The following is an 8420-nucleotide window of genomic DNA, read 5'->3' as shown; positions in this document are numbered from 1 at the left end:
AACACTAAAACGACGTCAACATTCTAAATAAGGTAGAAGTCTTATTAAGGTACAAAATAACAAAGAGATACACTCCTAAATAAGATACAAAACATTAGAGATATATACTAAAGATTTACTTATGATGTACAAAAAGAATAAAATAATATATATAATGATTTTCTGGATTTGGGCCAAAATTAACATGTTGAGACGGCTGGAAGTAAGGCTAGCTCAAGCTTTGTTATGCAAATATACAGTGAGATGAAATAGGTGCTTCAACCCAGTCCAATGAACAGATACAACAATATTCCAATAAATCTCCCTCTGAATTTATACCAGCTTCATATCCACCTGTACACTCTATTTTGAAAAATTCTGATATTTCTAACTAGCCAAGTATAATAAAACGTTGCTCCCCAAACAATAACATCTATTTTCTTCGTGACTGAATCTATTTCCTTGTATTAATCTATTGTAGCGTAATTACAACATCACCACACAGAATCTTAATGCCCAACCATTGACTTAGCTTATCTCTGAGCTGTGTAATCCGTTCACATGCAGTAAACAAATGTGGTGGTGTTTTTTCTTTGTTATTGTTGCATAAACAACATTTTGTATCATCAACTAGAATATTCAGGTTTCTCAATCTAACTCTTGCATGAAGTTCCGCAATCTAACTCTTGTAAGAAGTCTTCTTTTGTATACCAACCAGACTAGTAACCTTTGTTTAGGCAATAACTGATTAACTCCAAATTAAGTGAGCTACCTGAAGTCATGGTAGACTTACTAATAGAGCTTTGTAGCTCACAGTCTAAGCACCTGATGAGGTCAATACATATCTACCCCCATTATACCAGTGCACCATCTCTCCTTCAAAGAGTTTAGCTTTTGCCAATAGCAGTTGTAATCTCGAGGTGGTACATGATCCCAAATAGTTTCTCTAGCCTTCAGATAAAGACCATTATCCCATTTAAACCACAACAGGTCTTTCTTCCTTGTTGGTTGCCAAGTAGTTTACCTACTGCAGCAATATTTTAGTCACAACATCATTTGAGGTTCAAACTACCATACTTCTTAGGTACACAAACCTTTGTCCATGCTATCAGTGTTATCTTCTTCTTGCCTTCAGTTACTCCCCATAAGAAATTCCTACTTATCTTTCCATGTCATTCGATTTTTGTGATTCCTAATTTAGTAAAAAAATGTCCTTATTTAATAAAAAATTAAAATGAAAATATTCTTAGACCTAGACGAAAAATATTAGGACGTATTTGCTCCATTTTAATATCTAGCTGATATTATACAATTTGTAAAGTTGTATTTATGAAGAAACTCGATTGAATTGGAATTAATTTTTCTCCAATTTAAGGCATCTTATAAAGCACATCCTGAGCCATTTTTAAGCAACTTAATCCACTATTTTGTATGATTTAAATTAGAATTTCTACCAAAAAATACAACAACCACGATGTAAAAAAAAAAAGATCATTTCATTGCATTGCTTCAAACTGTAAAGTACCTTCACATTCCGTCAAATCACAAAGTACCTTTACAATTCAAACAAGTTGCTTCATAGACACAACTTTGCAAGTTATTGCATAATTTATTGGAAAAATGCTGTATTTATTCATTAGACCAGATTGATTCACATGTTTCGTCTTACTGTATATTCATCTACTACAGTACATAGCTTGAGTTAGCCTTGATTTCAGCCGCCTCAATATATTGATTTTGATCCAAATTCAATTTTTTTTGATATATTATTTTATTTCTTATGTACACTAAATAAATTTTAAGTACATATCTCTAATATCTTGTACCTTATTTAGAAGTGTATCCTACCTTATTTAGGAATGTATCTCTTTATTATTGTGTACCTTATTTAGACTTGTACCTTATTTAGAGTTCTTGAAGTCAATTAGTATTGATTTTGAATTAGGTTTATTTTTTTATTTTACTTGTATAAATAGGACATTGTACCGTTTAATTTTGTTTAATAAATTCAATATACTTATCAATTTATTTCATTTAATATACATTGAATCATTCAAGTCACTCATTCATTCAAGTTATTATTCCAAATTATTCACTATTTCAATTGAAGTAATTCAAATTAAATCATCTTATTCAATTAAATTAAATTCGATCATTCGATTCTCTTTCATTTCTTCTGCAGTCTTCTTCAAACTTATTTCAATTTTTAACATTATTGAAAAGATATTGTATTTGTTCATTGGATTGGGTTGATTCACTTATTTCATCTCATGGTATATTCTTCTTCTGCAGTACATAGCTTGGGGTAGCCTTGGTTTTAGTCACCTCAACATATTGATTTCGATCCAAATTCAAAAAAACCTTATATATATTTTTATTTCGTTTGTACATCGTAGATAAATTTTTATTTAAGAGTGTATCATGTCTTATTTAGGAGTGTATCTCTTTATTATTTTGTAACTTATTTAGACTTTTACCTTATTTAGAGTTCTTGAAGTCGATTAATATTGATTTTGAATTATGTATCTTATTCTTTTTACTTATATAAATAAGCCATTGTATGTCAGTGTTCTTTCAATTGAATATACTCAGCACAATCAATTTAATTATCCAATTCAAAATATTCAATTATTCATTCAAGAAAAAAGAGAAGAAATTTTTTCGCGATTCTGTTTGTTCTTCTTTTTCTTCAAATTTCTTTTAAATTATAACATGGTATCAGAGCAATGATTCAATCCTTGGATAATCTTGTGTCAATTTTTGTATTTTCTTCCCTAAGAAAATATTTTTCAACTTACTATTTACAATGCTTGAAATAAGTCTACTACTAATTCATTTATCTTAGTAGTATTCACAATGTATGGAACAAGTCTACTGATATGATCCTTTCCTGACGACTGCACTCACCATTCTTATCAATTATCAAATCATCAATCATCAACCATTATCAATCCCCTCTCTCTTTTTTTTTTAATCTCAGGATTCTCGATATGGTTGTACTTTTCTCCTTTTACAATTTCATCATTTATAATTTTTGGGTTTCTCTTTGTTGGATTGTGTTTTGAATCCTTATATTTTTTATATTTGAAGTTATGTTAAGGGTCTTGGTAAATACCCCTGATCTTGTTCATCTTCAGTCACCAATGCAACCCCCCCCCCCCCTCCCCCAAATAAACACAATTGCTTTTTCTCTTTCCATTGTTTCGCAAAATATCAAAAAAAAAAATAAAAAATCATGGTGGTATTTTTTTCAAAGGGATCAAAATCATCAATCACCATTAATATTCTCACTTTTTAGAAGGTCTTTATTTTAGTGTCACACTCAAATTAACCATCTTTTACCTTTATTCGATTACATCAGTGGCGCAATTCTTTGATTTTATATATCCAATGTTGTACTTTTAATTTTTTTTCCAGATCTTCATCATCAAGAATTACTCCTTCTGGTACCATTATTCTAAGCCCTTTTTTTAATCAATTCACGTCAGTAAACTTATGTGAGACCCCACAAAAAATTAAATCATTTTATTTTTGACCATTCCGCGTGCGTAATATCAATTTTTGACTTAAATTATATTAAAGGATGTTTTGGAAAAGTTTCAAAAATTTTAAAAGGGTTTCAGGGTCATTTTGGGACCCCGAGACAGTAAGCCTTCACAATAATAGTGTGTCACGGAGGTTAGCCTCCACAATAAAGGCGTGGCACGGAGGCTACCTTCCGCGATAAGCGTGTGCCACACTCCTATGTTAATTTTGCCACACTCCTATGTTAATTTCGCGCAAGTTTTATTTTTTTCACTTGGGGTGAAGGGCTTTTGGTATTTTTACCCCTTGTATGACTTTTAAACATAAAATTGAGCCTTTTCCTCCAGTTTTCAAAGATCAAAGTTCATTTTTTATCTCTTAAACTCAAAACCCAAGAAAGCTTAAGGGTTTTATATAGAATTCAATATCGAAGCTCCAAACTTCAAACTCTCTTCAAATTGTTCTTTATTTCAGGCATGTTGCTCATCCCTGCCTCGTATTTATACATTATGACATTTATTTAATTAATATTCATGTGTATTAATTATTGAGTTTTTAATTAGGTTATGGGGTTTTGATTCTTATTATTTGAATTACTTGTCCATGGTTTAAATTGATTATTCATGCTATATTTGATGATTTTTGGAACTAAATTGGTGCATCGTTTTAATGGTTGGAATAAGAGACATGGATTTTTTCAAATTGGATGAATTTTGATTTGATAATGGAATTAACCTCAGTCCATTTTGTAAACTTGAATTTGAATATGGATAATTGCATGGTTTAGCTTGTATTTTGAACTTAATTCATTTCATAAAAGGAAAATAAATGAATATGGTTTTGGATGGCCTTGGTGGCCTCGATTTTGGATTATAAATAAATCTTGGGAGTCAGTTTTGTAACACAGACTGGTTTGGTGTAATTGAATTAGCTAGCAAGCATATTGGCATGACGATATCAAGTTGGTAAATGCTTTAATAAATGACTCCTGGGTTAATGGTTGATTTATGTACAACTACCTTAATATGGGCTTAAAGAAAACTATGTAGCTCACCATAAAGGTGTAGGTTCCGAGGGAATTAACACTAGAAACCACGTTTCTTGGTACTAGAGGTCCATGTGACCATGTTCTTAGTGCATACATTATATATATATATATATATATATATACTTTGGAAGGGCTATAGGTTTGATGTCTTTAGTCTTTCCATAATTGTTTCTCGGTTCATGCAACTAGCACACACTGGGGCCTTTCTAGCAAGGGGAGCTGGACCCATATAGCCCATGGGTGTCTTTAGGACAAAGCAAGCTACACAGTTCAGGTTAATATTTTAAAGTCTCATGTTGATGACCTTTGTCCTTATCTCTACATCCCATATGTATTCATATGAATATGATGCATAGAGTTTATGACTTGATTTTGGTAATTGCATTATTTTATTACTTTCACTGAGTTACATGTCGGTACTTTCCCCATTGATCGTCCTTGGATGCTATATCATTTCTTGATGTAGGGTTCAAAGGATTTTCCATTGCTCTTGTGTAGCGTTAGGTGATTCAGTATTCCTGTGGATCTACTGTAAAATGGCGAGCCTCCATTCTTTTGAAAGGATTTGCCATTTTGAAGGCTTCTTTCTTTTCTTAGAATTTCATTTTGGATTCTTTTTGGTTATAGTCGGGGGGATGTCCCAATTTAATTTGGTATTCTAATTTTTAATACTTTTGTGGACAATTATGGGTTAGCTTTAGCTTTTACTCTTAGTTTTTAGTTGTTTTATCTATTCATTGTATTATCATGTTTGGTCGACTTCAGCTATATTTTCTTATTATGTTTTGGATGTTAGGCTAAGTATGTGGTCTTCAACCCACGGTGGGCTTAAGGTACTCATCACGACTAGGCCCTAGTTCAAGTCGTGATAGGCTTGGTATCAGAGTAGGTTCAACATCATTGGGTGTACATAAAATCGTATTGAGTAGAGTTCTTTTTCTGGGTGTGTAGTGTGCCTCACTTATAAATAGGAGGCTACGAGGCATTTAGGAATGTTTTCGTTTCTTGTGTTCTATTTTGGGCTATAGAGTCTAGTTATATTGAAACTTCTCTAACTCCTAGCTTACTCACATTTTAGATCATGCCTCCCGAAAGATCAGTCGGTTGTAAAAACTCTATTGTACCCTCTGTCCTACCTCAGGAAAATGTGGAGGGAGTTTGCCCTGTTCATAGAGTGCAGACCCATTCTAGAGTCCCTGCTCCTGATTGTACTGCTCCATGTGGGTTTCTATGGTCCCTACTAGTCCTCCTCAGCCTTTCTGGATTGGTGACACTTATGTCATGTTACCTCATGGAGATATCTCTAATACAGAGTTCTGCCACTCTATTCATATTCTTTCTCAGCTGGTTGCATCACAATCTTGTCAGTCTGATCATGTTGGTCCTAAAGTTAGTTCAACTGAGGTCACTCGGGTTGGCCAGTTTATGAGGTTAAATCCCCAACCTTTATAAGCTTTAAGGTTGAAGAGGATCTTCAAGGGTTTATTGATGATATAGAGAACTTCTTTAGGGTAATGCATAATACTAACTTAGAGGGTGTGGATTTTGTTACCTATTAGTTGAAAGATATAGTTTACCAGTGGTATGTGGAGTGGGAAACAATGAGGGGTGATGATACTGAACAGATGGTGTGGGATAAGTTTTCAGGTGCTTTTCTTGATCACTTCTTTTCTCAGGAGTAGAGAGAAGATAAGGTCTAATAGTTCGTGAACTTGAAGTAATGTAAGATGAGTGTTAAAGAGTATGCTATGATATTCCATGAGTTGACACACTATGCTCCAGAATTGGTGTCTAATATAAGGTCCCGGATGAGGAAGTTTGTTTCTAGGTTGTCCCATGATTTGGTGTTGGAGTGTAAGCCTGCTACGTTAAATAATGATATGGATATCTCCAGGCTGGTGGTTTACATGCAGTAGGTGAATGATGAGAAAAAAAAATAGGTAGAGATGGGAGAGAGAAAGAGTAAGAATTTTAGATATTTAGAGCAGGGTATAAATCAGCAGAACAATAGGAGATATGGTAGACAGTGGACTAAGAAGAAAAATTGGGAAAATTTTTATTCGACGACTAAGCTCCTTATCCTAAGCCTTCTTGGGATCGTTGTTTTCAGTATAGTAGTGGTCTTAGGGCATAGGCTAGCAGTGGCCCTACGACATAGGGTGCCTAATCTCAGGTTAGTGGAGCTTAATCAGCCCCACCGTACCGTCCATGCCAATTTTATGGGCATCTTCATCATGGATATTGTAAGAATGGGAGGAATCAATGATATAATTGTCGTCATCTTGGTCATATACAATAATATTATCCTTTAGCCAGGGTTTCCATTGGAGCTAATTAGGTCCCGGTTGCCATTTCTTTGGCTCATGCCCCTAAGGGCGCCATTTCTGGTACTGACACTGGCCGTAATTGCCTCTATGCACTTGTTATTCGTTAGGAATTTGAGGCATCCCCCGACGTTGTTACTAGTATATTACAACTCTTCTCAGATGATGTTTATTATTTGTTTGATCCAGGTTTTACCCTATCTTATGTGACCCCTTATATAGCTATACATTTTGGTTTTGGTCCTGAAATTATTTCCGACCCTTTTTCTGTGTCTACCTAGGTGGGTGATTCCACTATTACTAGAAAAACTACCTAGGTAGGTGATTCCATTGTTAATAGGAAAATCTATAGAGGTTGTGTGGTGTCCATTCTTCATAGGGACACCTTGGTGGATTTGATAAAACTTGATATGGTGGATTTTGATGTAATCTTGGGGATAAATTGACTTTATTTGTGCTATGCTTCTCTTAATTGGGGGACCCGAAAGGTCAGTTTCGATTTTCCTAATGAACCTATGATTGAATAGGAAAGGAGTTCCTTAGTACCCAAAGGGAGTTTTATTTCCTATCTTAGATCTCAGATGTTGATTTCCAAGGGGTATTTGTATCATCTAGTATGGGTTAAGGATACTGACTCTGAGAGCCCCTTATTGCAATTTGTCCATGTGGTTAATGAGTTTCCTTAAGTTTTTGCCGATGATCTTCCTAGAATTCCTCCCGATAGAGAGATAGATTTTGGAATTGATCTTCTATCGAACACCCGTCCCATATCCATTCCTCCTTATAGAATGGCTCTGATTGAATTAAAGGATCTAAAAGAGTAATTAAAGGATCTTCTTAATAAGGTTTTCATCCGTCCTAGCGCTTCTTTGTGGGGTGCTCTTATACTTTTCGTGCGATAGAAAGATGGTCCCCTTCAGATTTTCATAGACTTTCATCAATTGAATAAGGTCATAGTGAAATTAAATATCCTCTTCTAAGATTGATGATATTTCGACTAGCTTCAAGGTGTTAGGTGTTTCTCTAAGATTGATCTTAGTTTGGGCTATTATTAGCTAAAAATTAGGGAGGTTGATATATTTCTAAGACTGCTTTCCAAACCCGTATATCCATTATGCATTTTTTGTTATGTCATTTGGATTGATTAATGCTCTGGCTGCTTTAATAGATCTTATAAATTGAATGTTTAGGCAGTTTCTGGATTTGTTGGTTATATTATTCATTGATGACATCCTGGTGTACTCTAAAAGTGAGGAAGATCATGGAAATCACCTCTGAATTGTGTTGCAGACTCTTAAGGACCAAATTGTATGCAAAATTTTCTACGTATGAATTTTGGTTAAATATCGTGGCCTTTATTGGGAATGTTATTTCTATTAAAGGGATAAGGCGGATCCACAGAAAGTTGAGGAAGTTAAGAAGTGTCTTAGAGCCATGACTCTAACCAATATTAGGAGCTTCTTAGGCTTGGCTGGGTATTATAGGAGGTTTGGAGAGAGTTTCTCGTCTATTGTTGCTCCGCTGACAAGGTTGACTGAGAAAAA

The sequence above is a fragment of the Capsicum annuum genome, chromosome 3 (assembly GCF_002878395.1).
Source record: "Capsicum annuum cultivar UCD-10X-F1 chromosome 3, UCD10Xv1.1, whole genome shotgun sequence".
Taxonomy (NCBI): domain Eukaryota; kingdom Viridiplantae; phylum Streptophyta; class Magnoliopsida; order Solanales; family Solanaceae; genus Capsicum; species Capsicum annuum.
This window is presented reverse-complemented; position numbering follows the sequence as displayed.